This window comes from Hyla sarda, chromosome 9, assembly GCF_029499605.1.
Source record: "Hyla sarda isolate aHylSar1 chromosome 9, aHylSar1.hap1, whole genome shotgun sequence".
Lineage (NCBI taxonomy): Eukaryota > Metazoa > Chordata > Amphibia > Anura > Hylidae > Hyla > Hyla sarda.
In genome coordinates, this window is record NC_079197.1 from 174,191,028 (window position 1) to 174,214,378 (window position 23,351).

Below are 23,351 nucleotides of genomic sequence, written 5' to 3' on the forward strand. Positions count from 1 at the left end.
TCAGTGACCTATAGTCAGAGTTGGCCATATAATTTAAAGTTTCCTGCTTACATCCATCCGGGTGTCATGCCACAAGTAAAAGTATTTGCACCACAGTACACCAACTTGTATAGATCCCCATCAGCAGACAAGCTAATTGAACTGTAAATATCTGTATTCTGTCTACATTTAACCCCTTAACGACGCAGGACGTATATTTACGTCCTGCGCCGGCTCCCGCGATATGAAGCGGGATCGCGCCGCGATCCTGCATCATATCGCTTCGGTCCCGGCGCTCATCAACGGCCGGGACCCGCGGCTAATACCACACATCGCCGATCGCGGCGATGTGCGGTATTAACCCTTTAGAAGCGGCGGTCAAAGCTGACCGCCGCTTCTAAAGTGAAACTGAAAGTATCCCGGCTGCTCAGTCGAGCTGTTCGGGACCGCCGCGGTGAAATCGCGGCGTCCCGAACAGCTGATCGGACACCGGGAGGGCCCTTACCTGCCTCCTCGGTGTCCGATCGACGAATGACTGCTCCGTGCCTGAGATCCAGGCAGGAGCAGTCAAGCGCCGATAATGCTGATCACAGGCGTGTTAATACATGCCAGTGATCAGCATAGGAGATCAGTGTGTGCAGTGTTATAGGTCCCTATGGGACCTATAACACTGCAAAAAAAAAAAAAAAATTTTTTTTTAATAAAGGTCATTTAACCCCTTCCCTAATAAAAGTTTGAATCACCCCCCTTTTCCCATAAAAAAAATAAAACAGTGTAAAAAAAATAATAAATAAACATATGTGGTATCGCCGCGTGCGTAAATGTCCGAACTATAAAAATATATCATTAATTAAACTGCACGGTCAATGGCGTATGCGCAAAAAAATTCCAAAGTCCAAAAAAGCGTTTTTTGGTCACTTTTTATACCATTAAAAAAATGAATAAAAAGTGATCAAAAAGTCTGATCAAAACAAAAATCGTACCGATAAAAACTTCAGATCACGGCGCAAAAAATGAGTCCTCATACCGCCCTGTACGTGGAAAAATAAAAAAGTTATAGGGGTCAGAAAATGACATTTTTAAACGTATAAATTTTCCTGCATGTAGTTTTGATTTTTTCCAGAAGTGCGACAAAATCAAACCTATATAAGTAGGGGGATCATTTTAACCGTATGGACCTACAGAATAATGATAAGGTGTAATTTTTACCGAAATATGCACTGCGTAGAAACGGAAGCCCCCAAAAGTTACAAAATGGCGTATTTTTTTCGATTTTGTCACACAATGATTTTTTTTACCGTTTCGCCGTGCATTTTTGGGTAAAATGACTAATGTCACTGCAAAATACAATTGGCGACGCAAAAAATAAGCCATAATATGGATTTTTAGGTGGAAAATTGAAAGGGTTATGATTTTTAAAAGGTAAGGAGGAAAAAACGAAAGTGCAAAAACTGAAAAACCTTAAGGGGTTAAAGGGATAGTAACCAAATATCAGTTCATCTGGTCCAAAAACTTAAACATTCCAACCTGTGCTGAATTAACTGTAGTATTGGATTTGCACAAGAAGTTTAAAGGGGTTGTCCCACCTTGTTACTTTTCTGCTTTTCCTGCTCCTCTAGACTTTTTTCAGCAACCAGTGGTGGCCGGGAAAGCCAAAAGCAGCCAAAGTGGGGAGGTTAATTTGCAAATTGCGTAACCTCCCCACTATGGTTGCTTTTGGCTTTCCCGACCAACTCTGCAAACAGGCTAGAAGAGCCATAAAAGTAGAAAGTAATGAATTGGGATAAAGCCTTTAAAGGGGTTGTGCACTGCCCTTACTTTCGGAGCTCCGCTCACAGCGTCCGGAAGTTCATTACTCCGAACGCTGTGTGCGGGCTTCCGTGTTCGTGGCCGCCGGGCGTGACGTCACGCCCGACCCCTCGTGACATCACGCCCGCCCCCTCTACCAAAATCTATGGGAAGGGGGCGTGACAGCGGTCGCGCCCCTTCCCATAGACTTTCGTTGAGGGGGCGGGTGAGACGTCACGAGGGGCCGGGCGAGACGTCACGAGGGGACGCGAACACGGAACCCCGCACACGGTGTTCGGAGTAATGAACTTCCGGACGCTGTGAGCGGAGCTCCGAAAGTCAGGGCAGCGCACGACCCCTTTAAGTAAAGAGTTAAAGTTGTCTTAACTATTCCTGCACTTTGCACTCTGGGAACTCAACTGACAAAAGTATGGTTGGGTTCACAAGGGAACATTAGTTTTGCTATAGGTAAGCAAAACGAAAGAGGAAATCCGGCTCCCAGGACTGGATAAAAATAGTTGCAAAAATAGAAAAAAATGTGGAATGCTAAAAGAACGAAACGTACCAACGCGTTTTGACTTGTTAACAAGTCTTGATCATGGTCAATGTTAGAGACAACGAATGTACCTTAAATACTATTGTATCCGGTGACGTCACATGCTAGAAACAGGTAAACTAAGGGTGAAATGCAAAATCCGGAGTGGACACATAACAATAAAAATGTGTTACATATGAGAATATTCATAACAGACATCTATGTATGTAAGGACATTTCAATAGATATAACTGAGATCATGTCTGAAATTGAGTCCAGACGGGAAGCGAGTATCAAGGCACAGAATCCAGTACGCCTCCCCTCTGAACACGACTCCAATCTCCGCCTCTTCGTGGCGGACGTACCCTTTCTAGGCCAGTCACAGCGATCTTCGGAATAATACCTAAATGTTGGTCAACGATGTGTTTGGTGAAACCTGACATGGATTTGTTTATAGTTCTACTACTATCTGGTATGTAAAGATGTTCTTGTATTCTAACCTTGAGTTTTCTGCTCGTGTAACCCACGTATTGCAGGTTGCACTGGACGCAGGTTATGCCATAGACTACATGATGAGTCTGGCAGTTAATAAAACTTTTTATGTTAAATTGTTGTCCAGTAATGCATGAATGAAATGTGTCAGTATTGGTCATGTATTGGCATATTGAACATCTAGAATGGCTACATTTGTAGCTCCCTTTACATGTTAGCCATCTGTCGTGTTTGGAAGAAGAGTTGACATCGCTAGGAGAAAGTTGATTGTAAAGTGACCGTACCTTTCGGGGCATTACCCTGATGCCATCCTGAATAATGTTAGACATAGTTTTGTCATAGTGTAATACGGGAAGATGTCTATTAATGATCCTCTTGATTTTCTGAAACTGTTTAGAGAATGGTGTTGTAAATGTTGGTAGAACATGTGTAATAGGGGTAGTGGGCTGTTTATCTTGAAGGTAAAAACCAGCTAGTTTAGAATTAACTATACTTTCAGCTCTGTTGATAACATGTGGTTTATAACCTCTAGCATATAAGCGTTTTCTGATGTCTGAACAGGTGTTGATATATGTATGTTCCTCAGATGAGGCACGCTTGGCCCTGACAAATTCGCCTATAGGCAAATTGCGGACATGTTCTGGGTGACAACTAGACGAATGAAGCAGACTATTGCCTGCACAGGGTTTACGGAACATTTTAGTATGTATACATTGTGATTCCCGATCACCTGTGAGGGTAATGTCTAAAAAATCTATTTGCTCTGATGAAATATTACAAGTAAAAATCAATGATAAATCATTATTATTAAGAAAATTCCGAAGATCTCTGTGACTGGCCTAGAAAGGGTACGTCCGCCACGAAGAGGCGGAGATTGGAGTAGTGCCGAGTTCAGACGGGAGGCGTACTGGATTCTGTGCCTTCATACTCGCTTCTGTCTGGACTCAATTTCAGACAATTTCAGATCTCAATTATATCTATTGAAATGTCCTTACATACATAGATGTCTGTTATGAATATTCTCATATGTAACACATTTTTATTGTTATGTGTCCACTCCGGATTTTACATTTCACCCTTAGTTTACCTGTTTCTAGCATGTGACGTCACCGGATACAATAGTATTTAAGGTACATTCGTTGTCTCTAACATTGATCATGATTAAGACTTGTTAACAAGTCAAAACGCATTGGTGCGTTTCGTTTGTTCTTTTAGCATTCCACATTTTTTTTCTATTTTTGGATTTTAATATGATTTAATAAAGCAACTATTTTTATCTAGTCCTGGGAGCCTGATTTCCTCTTTCGTTTTGCTTACCTGTTGCACTGTAACACGGCCCTTGTCTTCATTCCGAAGCTTCTGCTGGAGGGTGTGCTGAACTAACTATGATTTGGGTCTGCATGCTGCAAACGGTGAGCTGAATCTTACTATATCTAATTGGGACTATTAGTTTTGCTATACCACCCTCAGGACTACTTCTAAAATGTCACAATTTATTTAAAATTGTGGCACTCAAAAACATTAAAATTATTTCGCAAAAAGTGACACTAAACTTTTGTGAGAAGTGAATCTGGGCCTGAGTGTGATGTGTGGCTACCAGGTATCTCTGTTGCCACTGTTGAAACATCCAACCCGTCTGGTGTATTTATGCCTGCGTAAGATGACAGGAAAGAGTGAATCAAAAATTTCCAAAATACATAAGCCTGAAGCATTTGTGGTGCCGGGAGAGTAATGGTGTCTAGGGTGTTGCGGTTATAGTGTAGGGTCTGGTGATATTAACCCTTGAATGTCGTGACGCCAGGCTGTGGTTTCCTCAATAGTAATGTTCCTACCGCCAACCGCCCCACAAACGGCAGGGAAAAATAACGGAATGTCCACAGCAGATTTTAGGAATAAACTGAAGAAACTCTACTTACGGATTTTATGAAACAGTCATTAACATAACAGTATTTTCAAGAGTGAACCGGGATACAGGTTCCTCACAGGTTTGCTGGGACTTGGAAGCAATGAGCTTTTATGCAGGCCACTGTGGTACTAATTTAGAAGATTTGAGCTGGTAGTAGTCACACAGGATTTGATAGATTGAGCTTTTGGTAACTCACGGTTTAGTGGCTGCTGGATTCTTATGCCTTGGCCTAGGTGAATTGAATTGATGCTGAGGTAGTTGTGCTTGCTTTGTAGTCCGGCAGGAAGAGAAGAAGAGTGCGAATTTGGTGGCTGCAGCCCTTTATATAATAAGGGGCTGGACTAAGCTCATTGGTTGGCAAACCTGTAAGTCCTGACCCAGCAAACTCTGGGTACATCACATGACCTTGTAAGGTCCTTAAACCATAGTACAACCTAATTAACCCCTTAAGGACTGAGCCCTTTTTCACCTTAAGGACTGGGCCCTTTTTCGCAATTCTAACCACCGTCACTTTAAGCGTTAATAACTCTAAATCTACTTTATTTTGGTGGTAAATTTTCGGCGTTACTTGCCTCCTTGGTGAAAAATCCCAAAATTTCATGAAAATTTGTAAAATTTTGCAATTTTCTAACTTTGAAGCTCCCTACTTGTAAGGAAAATGGATATTCCAAAGAAATTTTATTTTTATTCACAAATACAATATGTCCACTTTATGTTGGTGTTACGCCGAGCGCTCCGGGTTCCCGCTCCTCCCCGGAGCGCTCGCTACACTCTCGCTGCCGCAGCGCCCCGGTCAGATCCACTGACCGGGTGCGCTGCGATACCGCCTCCAGCCGGGATGCGATTCGCGATGCGGGTGGCGCCCGCTCGCGATGCGCACCCCGGCTCCCGTACCTGACTCGCTCTCCGTCGGTCCTGTCCCGGTGCGCGCGGCCCCGCTCCCTAGGGCGCGCGCGCGCCGGGTCTCTGCGATTTAAAGGGCCACTGCGCCGCTGATTGGCGCAGTGGTTCTAATCAGTGTGTTCACCTGTGCACTCCCTATGTATACCTCACTTCCCCTGCACTCCCTCGCCGGATCTTGTTGCCATTGTGCCAGTGAAAGCGTTCCCTTGTTTGTTCCTAGCCTGTGTTCCAGACCTCCTGCCGTTGCCCCTGACTACGATCCTTGCTGCCTGCCCCGACCTTCTGCTACGTCCGACCTTGCTTCTGTCTTCTCCCTTGTACCGCGCCTATCTTCAGCAGTCAGAGAGGTTGAGCCGTTGCTAGTGGATACGACCTGGTCACTACCGCCGCAGCAAGACCATCCCGCTTTGCGGCGGGCTCTGGTGAAAACCAGTAGTGACTTAGAACCGGTCCACTAGCACGGTCCACGCCAATCCCTCTCTGGCACAGAGGATCCACCTCCTGCCAGCCGGCATCGTGACAGTTGGCATCATAAAATGGACATGTTTTTACTTTTTGAAAAAATTAGAGGGCTTCAAAGTAGAGCAGCAATTTTCAAAAATTTCATGAAAATTGCTAAATCTGAAGGGACAGATGTTACAGAACTATAACTCCCAGCATGCCTGGGTGGTCTAGGCATGCTGAGAGTTGTAGTTTGGCAACATCTGGAGGGCTACCGTTTGGGCGCCACTGTAACAGTGGTCACAAAATTGTGACCCTCCAGATGTTGCAAAACTACAGTCCGGCCTTCCTAGTGGTTGCCATAGTAAAGATCACATTACTTTCACTTTCATTTCTCCCCCCCCATTCTCCCTACCTGAGCCGTGATCTCCACTGGATGTCTGCAATGATCGCCAGGCCTCACGCATCTTCTCCTCAGGTACAGGACTCCATCTTGTCCCCCCCCGTTCTGCCCGACATCCAGGGGTGGGCAGAACGAGGGGTTTCAATGGCAACCCCCTGTCCTGCGCTGCCATTGGTCAGAACTCAGTTCTGATTAATGGCAGGGGATAGGAGGAGATCGCAGCACTGCGACCTCACTCCAATCTCTTTAGGCTGATCGGGGCTGTCACTGACAACTTTGATCATCCCTATTTTCCGGGCGATCGGGTCACCAGAGACCCGATCAGCCCGGAATTGGAGAAAATCGCATGTCTGAATTGACATGCGATTTTCTCCGATCGCCGACATTGGTCTCAGGTCCCCCCTGATTTCAGCAGGCATCCCGATCCGGTCCCTAACCGGCTAGCGGCGGGGAACGGAATTCCCACGGGCGTATCCATACGCCCTGTGTCCTTAAGGACTCGGGATGCAGGGCGTATGGATACGCCCTGCGTCCTTAACAGGTTAAAGGCACGTGACCTGCTAAGGTCCTATACATAGATATTTCCTATATATCAAATATATATATACATTAAATAACACATTTATATGAGGCGACTAGGGGTAAACCCTACAGGAGTGCCCTATAGACATGGAGGGACTCTAGCTGCAGGGACTTTAGACAAGGGACAGGACAAGGTCCTGTACCGGGACACCACAAACCCCCTTACTTGACATAAGTCGTCCTCAACGTAGGTCCCCAAAGACAGATGGACGAAATGGCCATAGGGCCAGATGCAGTCCTGGGTATTAATGAAAACGTCCATATCCAGGCTGTAGATGAATAACGGTATAGAGTCTTTGTGCATAGTAAAATGTCCATACAAGCTCTAACAATACAAACAGGATTTGTTAGGAATACATTCACGAACAGAATTACTGTGGTTTCCTTTTAGTTCTGACAACCAGGACAGGATGAGCAGAATATGATACGATGAATCTATCTTATCTGTACACCCTTGGGTATAGCTACTTTACCTTAGTTTATTATACCTCCATTGACTTATGAAATAAAGGACATATGATATTTGATTTTTTTTTTCTTTCCTGACAATTAGTATTTATATTCGACTAAAAGTATGTATGATGACAGTAATGGTACTACATACTAGTATAAATCTAACTTTTTTTCTTTTTGATGACATATACCACTTATTTATTTCCTACAGTTATACACTGGTTGCGGATTGGGTTGCCTGAGGCTTTCTGCCCAATGCCTTGGTTACTAGGATCTATAGGTATCACACACTTACCCCTAGAACTCTCTGAACTAGATAACAATGACACACTGTTACCTTTCTGGATATATGCATTTTAGTAAGCTACAGGAGCATTTTCTGGCCAGGAAGAGCATCCTGAACACGTAAGAGACAAAAGAACACATTAGTGAATAAACAGTGGTATAGAACTGAGATATAGCGTGTTACAGTTCCTAAGAAATATTTTGTTGTATGTGAGATATATATATATATATATATATATATATATATATATATATATATATATATATTTATTTATTTATTTATTTTTTTCTTGCTTGAGTTATGTGTACAGAAATTACGAAATGTACACTAGTGAATTTTGTATAATGTACTATGTGTACATTGTATTGAATGAATGAGTCAGTCTTGGTATCTGAGGGGAATGTTTCAGTAGGCGCTAGTGAGAGGTGGCATTAACCTCTTCAGGACATAGGGCGTATGGATACGCCCTGCATCCCGAGTCCTTAAGGACCGAGGGTCATTATGTTCCCCCATGTCGGTGATCGCCACAGATCGCTGGACAATTCAGTCCAGCGATCTGGGGCGATTCCGGGTCAATCGGGTCTCCAGTGACCCGATGACCCGGAATTACTGGCTGTTCGGGACCGTCTCTGACGGCCCCGAACAGCCAGAGCCTGCAGGGGTGAGGTGGCACTGGTGCCACCTCACGATCGCCCTGATTCGTCGGCCGGATTACCGGCCGACCAATCAGGGAGCCTGCTGCGGGTGTCACTCCCGCACCCGCTCTGCCCCTCTTCTGGAGGACGTGAGCGGGTGCGGGACGTGCACCCCGGGTGCTGGGGACCCCGATCCCCGGCGCCCCTGTTGGGATCGGGGCCCCAGGAGCAGCTGCGGCGGCGGGACTGACCTGCAGCGTCTGGATCGTTGGAGGTGAGTGACAGCCTCCTGCTGTTGCTTAGCAACAGCTCCCAGCATGCAAAAAGGGCATGCTGGGAGCTGTAGTTATGCAACAGCAGGAGGCAGACCACCACAACTCCCAGAATTCCCTTATGGGCATGCTGGGACTTATGGTTTTGCAACAGCTGGAGGCACATTCTATGGAAAAGTGTACCTTCAGCTGTTGTATAACTACAACTCCCAGCTTGCACAAACAGCTAAAGTGCATGCTGGGAGTTGTAGTGGTGCATCTGCTGGTTGCATAACTACAACTCCCAGCATGCCCGTTGGCTGTCGGTGACTGCTGAGAGTTGTAGTTTTGCAACAGCTGAAGGCACACTGGTTGTGAAACTCAGAGTTTTTTTTTACCTAACTCAGTGTTTCACGACCGGTGTGCCTCCAGCTGTTGCAAACTACAACTCTCAGCAGTCACCGTACACCATGCACCGTACATGCTGGGAGTTGTAGTTTTGCAACAGCTGGAGGCACACTGGTTGTGAAACACTGAGTTAGGTCACAAACTCAGTGATACATAACCAGTGTGCCTACAGTTGTTGCAAAACTGCAACTCTCAGCAGTCACCGACAGCCAACGGGCATGCTGGGAGTTGTAGTTATGCAACAGCTGGATGTCCCCCCCCCCCCAATGTGAACGTACAGGGTACACTCACATGGGCGGAGGATTACAATAAGTATCTGGCTGCAAATTTGAGCTGCCGCAAACTTTCTGCTGCAGCTCAAATTGCCAGCGAGAAACTACTGTGAACCCCCCGCCCGTGCGACTGTACCCTAAAAACACTACACTACGCTAACACAAAATAAAATAAAAAGTAAAAAACACTACATATACACATACCCCTACACAGCCCCCCTCCCTCCCCAATAAAAATGAAAAACGTCTGGTACGCCACTGTTTCCAGAACGGAGCCTCCAGCTGTTGCAAAACAACTCCCAGTATTGTCGGACAGCCGTTGACTGTCCAGGCATGCTGGGAGTTTTGCAACAGCTGGAGGCACCCTGTTTGGGAATCACTGGCGTAGAATACCCCTATGTCCACCCCTATGCAATCCCTAATTTAGGCCTCAAATGCGCATGGCGCTCTCACTTTGGAGCCCTGTCGTATTTCAAGGCAACAGTTAAGGGTCACATATGGGGTATCGCCGTACTCGGGAGAAATTGGGCTTAAAATTTTGGGGGGTATTTTCTGCTTTTACCCTTTTTAAAAATGTAAAATTTTTGGGAAAACAAGCATTTTAGGTAAAAAATAAATCTTTTTTTTACATATGCAAAAGTCGTGAAACACCTGTGGGGTATAAAGGTTCACTTAACCCCTTGTTACGTTCCCCGAGGGGTCTAGTTTCCAAAATGGTATGCCATGTGGGTTTTTTTTGCTGTCCTGGCACCATAGGGGCTTCCTAAATGCGGCATGCCCCCAGAGAAAAATTTGCGTTCAAAAAGCCAAATGTGACTCCTTCTCTTCCGAGACCTGTAGTGCGCCAGCAGAGCACTTTTCACCCCCATATGGGGTGTTTTCTGAATCGGGAGAAATTGGGCTTCAAATTTTTAGGGGTATTTTCTGCTATTACCCTTTTTAAAAAAAAAATTTTGGGGGGAAAACAAGCATTTTAGGTAAAATTTTTTTTATTTTTTTTACATTTGCAAAAGTCGTGAAACACCTGTGGGGTATTAAGGTTCACTTTATCCCATGTTACATTCCCCGAGGGGTCTAGTTTCCAAAATGGTATGCCATGTGTTTTTTTTTTTGCTGTTCTGGCACCATAGGGGCTTCCTAAAGGTAACATGCCCCCCAAAAACCATTTCAGAAAAACGTACTCTCCAAAATCCCCTTGTGGCTCCTTCCCTTCTGAGCCCTCTACTGCGGCCGCCGAACACTTTACATAGACATATGAGGTATGTCCTTACTCGAGAGAAATTGGGCTACAAATACAATTAAAAATTTTGTCCTTTTACCCCTTGTAAAAATTCAAAAATTGGGTCTACAAGAACATGTGAGTGTAAAAAATGAAGATTGTGAATTTTCTCCTTCACTTTGCTGCTATTCGTGTGAAACACCTAAAGGGTTAAAACGCTGACTGAATGTCATTTTGAATACTTTGGGGGGTGTAGTTTTTATAATGTGGTCATTTATGGGGTATTTCTAATATGAAGACCCTTCAAATCCACTTCAAACCTGAACTGGTCCCTGAAAAATACTGAGTTTCAAAATTTTGTGAAAAATCGGAAAATTGCTGCTGACCGTTGAAGCCCTCTGGTGTCTTCCAAAAGTAAAAACACGTCAATTTTATGATGCAAACATAAAGTAGACATATTGTATATGTGAACCAAAAAAAATGTATTCGTAATATCCATTTTCCTTACAAGCAGAGAGCTTCAAAGTTAGAAAAATGCAAAATTTTCAAATTTTTCATCAAATTTACGGATTTTTCACCAAGAAAGGATGCAAGTATCGACAAAAATTTACCACTATGTTAAAGTAGAATATGTCGCGAAAAAACAATCTCGGAATCAGAATGATAACTAAAAGCATTCCAGAGTTATTAATGTTTAAAGTGACAGTGGTCAGATGTGCAAAAAACGCTCCGGTCCTTAAGGCCAAAATGGGCTCCGTCCTGAAGGGGTTAATGTTACTCCCAGGGGAGCTGGGAGGGCACCTTAAAGTAAACACTATAACACCTGAAAGAAAATATGTATTTTGTGTACAGGAAATGGATATTTCTGTACAATAACCACGGACATTTTGTTTGACATATTTTGTCAACAAACACTTTATTTATTAGAATACCAGGGCTACTTGATAGCAGCACAACATTTGATGCATTCAGGTACATTTACCTGCTGTATGTGTGCAACATTTAGTGCACAAAAAATATATTACTGTGAACATCTTTACAACAAACAGTCATGTAAGGATCAGCAGTCCACCTAGGTTATGAGTCCAAAAACATCACGGCTGTGCAGGAGCCGGGCATAAACTTACAAGAATCTCCTCGGACAAGGAGTCTCCGGCCAAAGGCCGGGCACAATCTTAAGAAGATGGTTACATTGCTGAATAAGTAACTTCTTGGCACAGTCCTGCCAGGCACTTCATCTTGTCACGATGCCGGCTGGCAGGAGGTGGATCCTCTGTGCCAGAGAGGGATTGGCGTGGACCGTGCTAGTGGACCGGTTCTAAGTCACTACTGGTTTTCACCAGAGCCCGCCGCAAAGCGGGATGGTCTTGCTGCGGCGGTAGTGACCAGGTCGTATCCACTAGCAACGGCTCAACCTCTCTGGCTGCTGAAGATAGGCGCGGTACAAGGGAGTAGACAGAAGCAAGGTCGGACGTAGCAGAAGGTCGGGGCAGGCAGCAAGGATCGTAGTCAGGGGCAACGGCAGGAGGTCAGGAACACAGGCTAGGAATACACAATGGAACGCTTTCACTGGCACAATGGCAACAAGATCCGGCAAGGAAGGGAAGGGGAAGTGAGGTTAAATAGGGAGTGCACAGGTGAACACACTAATAGGAACCACTGCGCCAATCAGCGGCGCAGTGGCCCTTTAAATCGCAGAGACCCGGCGCGCGCGCGCCCTAGGGAGCGGGGCCGCGCGCGCCGGGACAGGACAGACGGAGAGCGAGTCAGGTACGGGAGCCGGGGTGCGCATCGCGAGCGGGCGCCACCCGCATCGCGAATCGCATCTTGGCTGGAGACGGTATCGCAGCGCACCGGGTCAGTGGAGCTGACCGGAGCGCTGCGGTAGCGAGAGTGAAGCGAGCGCTCCGGGGAGGAGCGGGGACCCGGAGCGCTCGGCGTAACACATCTTAACAGGTTACAACTGGAACAGAACAGTCTGTAGAGAAACAAAGGTACTGGGGTACCACAGAATTAATGGTAAGCAAACAAAATAAATGAATGCCTTTAAACGGGGTATCTTATTGACTCCCAACCTCGCCGGTCAGTGTGCTTCCTGCTATGGGACATGTAGCGAGGAGCATGAAGTTGGGATTCTCTCAGGGGATGAATAGCAGTGTCCCATGAAACATTGGTGAGCTTTGACTGTGAAACAGAGGGGTTAACACTCACTACAAAATTAATAGCAGCCGCTGAGGCCACTGCTACCACCATTGGTGCCGGTTGATCCGGCCTCACTTCCTTGTGTGGAGTAGGCCGTGACACTTCTGTCGGTGCCTGTTGTTTAGGCCACACCTCCGGGCATGAAGTAGGCCTAGGCACATCTGTTGTTGGTGCCTGTTGGTTAGGCCACACCTCCTGGCATGGAGTAGGCCTAGGCACATCTGTTGGTGCCCGCTGTTTAGGCCTCACCTCCTCAGGGGGAGGAGGCCTGGACCTGTTCTCGGTCACAGATGGATCGGAATAGGACCTCGGCATGTGCTTGGGGTCCATGACAGGTGCTCTGAATCCTTCCTCTTCATCGGCTGTGTTGGGTATCTTCTTCGGCCGGATTCTGTGGGGATCTGCGTCCCAGTCGTCCAAAGGGAAGTACGTGAAGGGAATTTGTGTCGGGTTCTTTGGTCTTGTCATAGCTGCAGCCCATTCACCCCGCAGACTTTTAACTGGGGTGTATTCAACAATCTCCCCTTGCTCCAGGGAGTTGTAACTTCTGGGCAGGTAGTACTGTTCACCAGGATGGTCCCCCCCATGCCTGCAATCTTGGTGGGTACCAAAACACTTGACCTTATCAAATTTCACCACGATGGCGCGTCAGCGCTCCAAGGGTGCTTCACCCTCTCATGGGTAGTCCAACATTCTTATGTACAGTGCCTCCAACCTCTTGGTATCACTCTGCTGCTTCACCCTGTCTTTATATTAGAGGTGTTTCAGCCCATATCGCTCTCTGTGTTCAGCCTTCAGCTTCTCAATTATGCTTTTAATTTCAGTCTCCCTGTGGGCCCTTTCTATCTGAGCTGTGGGGACCGTTGGATGGGACTTCCCTGGCTGGGGAAGAACATGGTCCCACTGGCTGTGTTGAATACTGAATCAGTGAATCAGCTCAGGCTCATCGCCGAACACTCATTTCGGGAGAGGGGGTGTGCGCTAGGCAGGGTGACTTGAGACAAGGGGACCTCTCTCTCTGGGCTAGATGAGGAAGAGAAAGTGGCTTCCGTCTGGGTACTCACATCCGAGTCTTCTGTTGGGATCTCGGCCCAGGACCCCATGTCCGGTGGTGAGGGGACAGTCTCACCGGTGATGCCGTCTCCGATGTCCCGGGTGATGCCCCTTTCGGGGGTAGCCGGCCTCTCGTCATCCTCGGGTAGCGGTGGTAGTTTGCAGGCCTCCTCGGCCCCGATGGACAACCGCTGCAAGTGATCGGCAAGATCCTGGAAAAGTTGCGCTGTGGGCGCGGCAACTTTCCTCTGCTCAGACACCATCTTGCTGCTCTCCTCACCTGTAGCACTGGGCTCCGCCATGTCTGTGCACCTCGCTGCCATCTCCAGATGGGAGGCTTCAACAAAATGTCTGCCAGCCCCAAGGACGTCATCGGTGCAGCTCTGACTTCCTGTCCCCTGGCAAACACAAGCAAGAAATTATAGTTCCACTTCGGCATTGCAACGTGTACTTGGTGTCCACGCCCAGGGGCGAGTCGCAGACCAGTGCGGGGCATTTTCGCGCACTTCTCTGGTAAATTTTTAACCCTTTCAAGTATTTGTTGCAGTGGAGAGCGCAGCATGGCTTCACTGCGAATTTTACACATGGCCACAGAAAGACAATCTTCACCTCCCCCTTACTTTTTCGTTCGCCCCAGTTAAGCACAATCTCAGCAGCAAAGTCCCGTAACCTTCTGGGCTTAATTTTAATTGCTACGTGTGATAATTCCGGACAGTTCATATAGCACATTTCTGAATAGGGGAGGACTATGGCCTTTTCCAATAATGGTGGCTAAGTTCTTTAAGGCATACACCCGTATCCTGTTCGTAAGACGCCAAAAGAGTTGTGGTGCCGGGAGAGTAATGGTGTCTAGGGTGTTGCGGTAATAGTGTATGGTCTGGTGGTATTAACCCTTGAATGTCGTGATGCCAGGGTGTGGTTTCCTCAATAGTAATGTTCCTATCGCCAACCGTCCCACAAATGGCAGGCAAAAATAACAGAATGTCCACAGCAGATTTTAGGAATAAACTGAAGAAACTTTACTTGCGGATTTTATGAAACAGTCTTTAACATAACAGTCTTTTCAAGAGTGAACCGGGATACAGGTTCCTCACAGGTTTGCTGGGACTTGGAAGCAATGAGCTTTCATGCAGGCCACTGTGCTACTAATTTAGAAGATTTGAGCTGGTAGTAGTCACACAGGATTTGATAGATTGAGCTTTTGGTAACTCACGGTTTAGTGGCTGCTGGATTCTTAGGCCTTAGCCTAGGTGAGTTGAATTGATGCTGAGATAGTTGTGTTTGCTTTGTAGTCCGGCAGGAAGAGAAAAGGAGTGCAAATTTAGTGGCTGCAGCCCTTTATATAATAAGGGGCTGGACTAAGCTCATTGGTTGGCAAACCTGTAAGTCCTGACCCAGTGAACTCTGGGTACATCACATGACCTTGTAAGGTCCTTAAACCATAGTACAACTTAATTATTAAAGGCACGTGACCTGCTAAGGTCCTATACATAGATATTTCCTATATATAAAATATATATTTATATATATATATATATATATATATATATATATATACACACACATTAAATAACACATTTATATGAGGCGACTAGGGGTAAACCCTAGAGGAGAGCCCTATAGACATGGAGGGACTCTAGCTGCGGGGAGCTTAGACAAGGGACAGGACAAGGTCCTGTACTGGGACACCACACATTACTATGGAATGTCTTTAGATTTTTGATGCTCCAGGTCTCAGATCACATTTATCTATAGATCTTACTACTAGGTTTGTCTCCTGTTGCTCATCTTCCATCCCTGTTTATTTCTCCGGCTCAGGACAGTCTCATCTGGTTTTAGCTGAATCTTATCTGTCTTATCTTTCCTGGAGTTGGACTGGAAATTAGAGATTAGAGAACAAGAGAGAAAAAACAGTAACCAGGAGACGCAGTGAAGCCAAACAATAAGGGATGAGAGGAGGTAATGGCACAATGACTATAGATACACCTGATCCAGCACAATCTGTTCCTGTGCATATCCTCCTCTAAACCCTTCCCAAGCTGCATCACTGAGAACGTCTACAGTAAGATGGCAGCAAAGTCAGGGCCAGGTTGGTGCAGGGACCCCTAATGGGCCTGATTGGTTGGTCAACGTGTACTCTGGTAGAACATGTATAATGAGGTCTCTATAAAATGAGGACATGGCTCTGGTCTCTTGTTGCTGTGATCACCCTATGAGGCTGCCCCACTTGTCCATGGCAAAATTGTCATAATACAGTCATCCAGCCCCACTCACTTTAGATGGTAGCTAGAACAGAACAATTTCACACTGTTCAAAAGCTGAGGTCCATCAACTTATATTAGACCTATAGTCTACCTAGGGCTGGGCGGTATGACCAAATTCACTGTATTTTTTTTAACTTACGGTGGTTCCACGGTATATAACGGTATTGTACCCCCCGTCCCAATCATGTGACCCACGTGCGGTGTTCGGCTCCCCCCCCAAAAAGAATCATGTGATCCGCCAGCACTGTTCTGCTCCCCCCAATTAATGATCAGCCTAGCGGGGTACTACTCACATATGTCACCTTCAAGCACTGCCCTCCTCCTCTTTGTTGGGGGCCAACGGCGACGGAACTCACTGTACGCCAGTGGTCTCCAACCTGCGGACCTCCAGCTGTCCGGGCATGCTGGGAGTTGTAGTTTTGCAACAGCTGGAGGTCCGCAGGTTGGAGACCACTGCTTTACGCTGTACACCTATGCCCGGGCTGCAAAAGATACAGAAAATAAACTTTAACTTACCTACATCGGCCACACGCTGTTCCTTGGGACTGGAACGTCGGACAGCCGTCAGCCTATCACCGGCCGCAGCGATGTCCCACCCCGGCCAATGATAGAATGAGCGCACTGTCATGTAAGAAGCCGGCCATAGCTCTTTACATGACAGTGGGCTCAGCCTATCACTGGCCGGGGTGGGACATCGCTCCGGCCGGTGATAGGCTGATGGCTGTCCGACATTCCAGTCCCCAGCGTGTGACCGACGTAGGTAGGTTAAAGTTTATTTTCTTCATCTTTTGCAGCCCGGGCATAGGGATACAGCGAACAACAGTGGTCTCAAACCTGCGGACCTCCAGCTGTTGCAAAACTACAACTCCCAGCCGTTGGCTGTCTGGGCATGCTGGGAGTTGTAGTTTTGCAACATCTGGAGGTCTGCAGGTTGGAGACCACTGGCGTACAGTATAGAGTTCCAGCGCCCGGCGGCCCCCAACAAAGAGGAGGAGGGCAGTGCTTATGGTGACCTATGTGGGTAGTACCCCACTGGGCTGATAATTAATTGGGGGGGGGGGGGGGCAGAACAGTGCTGGCGGGTAACATAGGATTAGTTCCCCGATGTGGGGACAGCGCTGCGCTGGGCTGATAATACATTCCCGAGGGGCCCAACCGGTATTGCGGTATGGGAGAAAATTCATATCGTGCAGCCCAAAAAATTCGGTATGAGGTATGAACCGGTATACCGCCCAGCCCTAAGTACCAGTGTCTATGTTCGGGCTGTTTTTTTTTTGCAGGACTCAGTGTTAATAGGGTCATTGTGGGTATGCTGTGGTATGTATTAGAATACTTTTTACTTTTTTGCCAGTATCTCGACATTTACTGGCGGCTTTCCCATTAAATGTAATGTGATTGGCATTACATTTATCTTTATCATTCTATCAGCCTTCTTGTAATTACATGATTAATGATAATGATGGACAAGCCCTTCTCATACGATCCAGCATTGGGGCGCTTTACTGCAGTTCTTGACCCTAAATTTTGGATTAGACATGGAGTGAGCAAGATTCATGATGTGTATGGGGAGCAGGACTTCAAGTCCATACAATACAATTACAGGAGACATACAACCTTCATAGGGGCTTGTTTTATAAGTTATTGCATGCATTCCTTAGAGAATTTATTTCTCTTAATAGATCATTTTCTCACTCTGCTCTTATAGGAATTCTAAATATTAACCCCTATATGCATTATCAGCTCCATTGTCATGGCAGGTAGAGACTGATCTGCTCAGGTAGAGACTGATCTGCTATCCTATGCCTGTCAGTGTAAATCTAATTTAGTGGCGTACAGACGTGTGTATATGTATAATTTAGTGGAGTACAGGTATGTGAATTATGTGTATCATAGTAAAAAAAAAAAATAGAGATCGACCGATATCGATTTTTTTTTAGGGCCGATACCGATAATCTGTGGCCTTTCAGGCCGCTAGCCAATAACTTATACCGATATTCCGGTATAAGTTATCGGCTATTTCTCAACCCCCCCCCCCCCGGCCCGCTTCTCTCCCCCTGCCGGTCCTTAGTCCAACCACCGCTGCTGCCCCATTGCCTCCCCCATCCCTGGTTTTATAATTACCTGTTCCCAGGGTCCGCGCTACTTCTGGCTCCAGCGGTGTCCTGAGCTGTCACTGTGCGCACTGACGGTGAAATCGCGTTGACGACGATGGGGGGGGGAGGGGTGGATTATCGGCAAAGTAATTGCCGATACCGATAACGTCCAAAATCGTGAATATCGGCCGATAATATCGGCCAAACAGATAATCGGTCGATCCCTAAAAAAATTATTAAAAAAATATATTAAGAAAAAATGTAAATAAATTATATATACATATATTTCCCCCCCCGTTAAGTGTCAACATGTTCTGCAAAAAAAAAGTCCTCACATAATTGTGTCGGTGAAAAAATTAATAGTTTTTATGCTATAAATATAATAAAATATTTAAAAAGTATTAAATTTGGTATCACCATAATCGTATCAACCTGCAGAGTAATGTTGCTTATACTGAATGACGAACTACCTAAAGAAATTAATAAAAAACAACCTCAGAATAGATTTTTTTTATTTATGCCACCTCATAAAAAATTTAATAAAAACGATCAGTGTCACATGAACCCCACAATGGTTCCAATGAAAGCGTCAACTTGTCTCCCAAAAATATTTTTGCACCCCAAGGCCTCTGCAACTTTATATGATGGCAGCAAAATATCCTAAACTAAAAGGAAGCCCCAAAATCCACACAGCATGCCTTCATGTCTGAGGCCTGTGTGTGATACACAAATCGCACAATGGCCACATGTGGGATATTTGTAAATACGTCAGAATTCGGGGAATACATTAAGTTGCATTTCTCTGTCAACACCTACTGTGTTACAGAAAAAATGGATTAAAATGGAAAATCTGCAAACAAAATGAAATTTTAAAAATTCCGCCAGCACTTTGCTTTAATTTTTGTGAAATGCCTAAAGGGTTAATAGACTTCTGTAATGTCATTCTGACTACTTTAAGGAGTGCAGTTTTTAAAATGGGGGGATTTATGGGGGTATCTAACATACAGGCCCCTCAATTCCATTTCAGATCTGAACTGGACCCTGAAAAATAAGATTTTGAAATTTTCTTGAAAATCTGAAAAATTGCTGCTAAACTTATAAACCTTCTAACATTCTAAAAAAGTAAAGGCATGTTTATCAAATGATGGGAACATAAAGTAGACATATTGTAAATGTGAATTAATCATTAATTTGATGCGGCAAGACTATTTGTCATAGAAGCAGAAAATGTCAAATCTCGAAAAATGCTAATTCTTCATTCGTTTTTACTAAATTTTGGAGTTTTTCACAAAAAAACGCTAAATATATCAATATCAAAATTTACCACTAATGTAAAGTACAATTGGTCACAAAAAAAAATCTCAGAATCGCTTTCATAAGTAAAAGCGTTCCAAAGTTATTACCAAATAAGGGGACACATGTCAGATTTTAAAAATTTGCCTTGGTCATTAAGGTCAAAACAGGCTAAGGGGTTAAGATCCCCGCTATATTATTTGTTAATTTCTAATGATAATTTGTTTTCCCTTAGTCCTAAGAGAAGCACAGGAAGGGTTAATTCCCCATGTTGACTGGATGGATAGCAGAATAATTAATGAGCCCAACAAGTAATAAAGAAATTAAGCTATTAAGACCTCCTTTAAGAGGATAATTATCCCCTTGTGTTATAACAAGGAAAGCTACACCTAAGGTGGGATATTTGTGAGCTGCTGTTAGGACTAAGGGAAAACAAATTATCGTTAGAAATTAACGATTCCTTTACCTTCTGCCAGCAGCACAGATGAGGATCTAGCAAGAAGAGGACCCCATATGATGGCTCTCCTGCCTGACAGAACATAGTAACATAGTCCATAAGGTTGAAAAAAGACCTGAATCCATCAAGTTCAACCTATAACCCTAATGAGTCCCTACTGAGTTGATGAAGAGGAAGGCAAAAAACCCTCATACTAGAGGTAAAAATTCCTTCCCGACTCCAAATATGACAATCAGAATAGATCCCTGGATCTACCTTCTGTCCCTATAGATCTAGAATCATTAACCTGTAATGTTATTATTCTCCAAAAATGCATCCAGACCCCTTTTAAATTCTTTAATTTAACCATGACCACCTACTCCGGGAGAGAATTCCACAGTCTCACTGCTCTTACTGTAAAGAACCCCCGTCTGTGCTGGTGTAGAAACCTTCTTTCCTCTAGACGTAGAGGATGCCCCCTTGTTATAGATACAGTCCTGGGTATAAATAGATCATGGAGAGATCTCTGTACGGTCCCCTGATATATTTATACACAGTTATTAGGTCGCCCCAATCCTTCTTTTTTCTTAACTAAATAACCCTAATTCTGATAATCTTTCTGGGTACTGTAGTCCTCCCATTCCCCATATTACCCTGGTTGCCAGTCTTTGAACCCTCTCCAGCTCCACTATATCTTTCTTGTACACTGGTGCCCAGTACTGTACACAGTATTCTATGTGTGGTCTGACCAGTACTGTACACAGTATTCTATGTGTGGTCTGACCAGTACTGTACACAGTATTCCATGTGTGATCTGACCAGTACTGTACACTGTATTCTATGTGTGGTCTGACTAGTGATTTGTACAGCGGTAGAATTATTTCCTTGTCGTGGGCATCTATGCCCCTATTGATGAACCCCATTATTTTATTTTCCTTGGCAGTGTCACGATGCCGGCTGGCAGGTAGTGGATCCTCTGTGCCAGAGAGGGATTGGCGTGGACCGTGCTAGTGGATCGGTTCTAAGTCACTACTGGTTTTCACCAGAGCCCGCCGCAAAGCGGGATGGTCTTGCTGCGGCGGTAGTGACCAGGTCGTATCCACTAGCAACGGCTCAACCTCTCTGACTGCTGAAGATAGGCGCGGTACAAGGGAGTAGACAGAAGCAAGGTCGGACGTAGCAGAAGGTCGGGGCAGGCAGCAAGGATCGTAGTCAGGGGCAAGGGCAGGAGGTCTGGAACACAGGCTAGGAACACACAAGGAAACGCTTTCACTGGCACAATGGCAACAAGATCCGGCGAGGGAGTGAAGGGGAAGTGAGGTATAAATAGGGAGTGCACAGGTGAACACACTAATTGGAACCACTGCGCCAATCAGCGGCGCAGTGGCCCTTTAAATCGCAGAGACCCGGCGCGCGCGCGCCCTAGGGAGCGGGGCCGCGCGCGCCGGGACAGGACAGACGGAGAGCGAGTCAGGTACGGGAGCCGGGATGCGCATCGCGAGCGGGCGCTACCCGCATCGCGAATCGCATCCCGGCTGGAGACGGTATCGCAGCGCACCGGGTCAGTGGAGCTGCCCGGAGCGCTGCGGTAGCGAGAGAGAAGCGAGCGCTCCGGGGAGGAGCGGGGACCCGGAGCGCTCGGCGTAACAGGCAGCAGCTGCCCGACACTGGTCACTACAGCTAAATTTACTGTTAACTAAGATGTGGTGTCCCGGTGCCGCATCCTATACGGTACCTGTACAGAGGTCCCCATAGCCAGAGTCCCTAGGACATTGGGGTCCTTCTTATCTAGTCCACCCCTTGTCACCTCTCATCTAGATATATTAGTTGTCTAACAGTTTACTTAGGATTTATATAAATATAATTGTACAAATGTATATAAATGGTTAATTACCTGTACGGAGCGTAGCAGGACCTGCGGGTCACGTGATCAGGTAAACGCTATGGTTTTTCCTTAAGGACCTTTGGAGGTCCCTGTGACGTATTTGAACCATCATTCCTTGTACCGGTGAGTGAGTGTTACTCGGACCAATGGAAACGGCCCTGCCCCTGCCCATATAAGGAAGCGGCGGCCATTACTCTCTCTCTTTGCTCGTGGGCTGTTGTTAGAGAAGGATCTGCGCTGCTGCCATAAGTGAGTTAGGCCCGAGCCTTGCGGCGACGGCTGATATCTTCTAAAACTGTGAGTGTATCAATCCCTAAGCACTCTGCAAGATCACCGGACCATATCTATCCCCTAAATCAGGACGGATCTTCGCAAATTACCCTAAATTTAGAGACTTATATCAACGGCCAAGGTGCGCAACAACTGTCAGTCACTGAAGTGTATGGAGACTGTATTAAAGAGACTGTTACTATTCATTGGATGTACTGCAAGCCTTTAAGTAAAGTTTATTCAAGTTCAACTACATTGTGGACCTTCAGTCATTATTTGCATGCACCTATCGTTACTGGGAAAGGCGTCGATAGGCCGGAGAATTACCTCAGCATACTAGCCCTCAGCCTGGCGTCACGAACAAATAGGGTTAACCTTAACCCCTGATATACTGAAGCAATACCCTAACTACACTATCCCTACCCAAGAGGCCTACCACAAAGACTCCTAAGTCCTTTTCCAAATCAGAGTTTAGTTTAATCTGCAAAAATTGCTACTTTACTCTTCAACCCCTCTACAATGTCATTAATTAATGATTCCCAGAAGAAGGCAGTGAGCCGAAATGGACGTTGGAGTGTGGGCATCCTGATATACGATTGTGGGTATATTTTGTTACTTGGTGATCTCTGCTGTGGATGTTGATAATACCATTGTTACCTTTTGGATAACTGTGCAATACATGGCCACTTGGGCCTCTTTTACTATACTCTTATGTTTACATCTTTTGTGAGTTGTGAGCACATTCATTGTTAGTGACCACCTCACAATATGTCATACATATGAATGGATTTTGCCCTAGCTATTTTCTTGGTGCTGTAATTCTCCCTAACATATTATTATATACAGTATGTGTACATGTTTTTAGGTCTACTTTTAGTATAAACCTCCAATAAAATAATTTTCTATAAAAATTTCTTAATAAGGAACTCCATGTTTTTTCTTTTAAGTTCATTAATTAGTATATTAATATTATATAATATTAGTATATACGGCGAAACTGGGAAAAAAAATAATTGTGCAACAAAATTGAAGAAAAAACAACATTTAGTAACTTTTGGGGGCTTCCGTTTCTACGCTGTAAATTTTTCGGTAAAAATGACACCTTATCTTTATTCTGAAGGTCCATACGATTAAAATAATATCCTACTCATATAGGTTTGATTTTGTATTACTTCTGAAAATAAATCATAACTACATGCATGAAAATGAATACGTTTAAAATTGTCATCTTCTGACCCCTATAGCTTTTTATTTTTCCGCAAACGGGGTGGTATGAGGGCTAATTTTTTGTGCCATGATCTG

At 45.3% G+C, this 23,351-nt stretch overlaps 1 protein-coding gene across 10 annotated transcripts in view; it reads left to right on the plus strand.

Moving 5' to 3' along the window:
• GIPR (gastric inhibitory polypeptide receptor) overlaps positions 1-23,351 on the plus strand; it is a 265,555-nt gene that overhangs the window by 77,769 nt on the left and 164,435 nt on the right. The gene's annotated exons all lie outside the window — the stretch shown is intronic.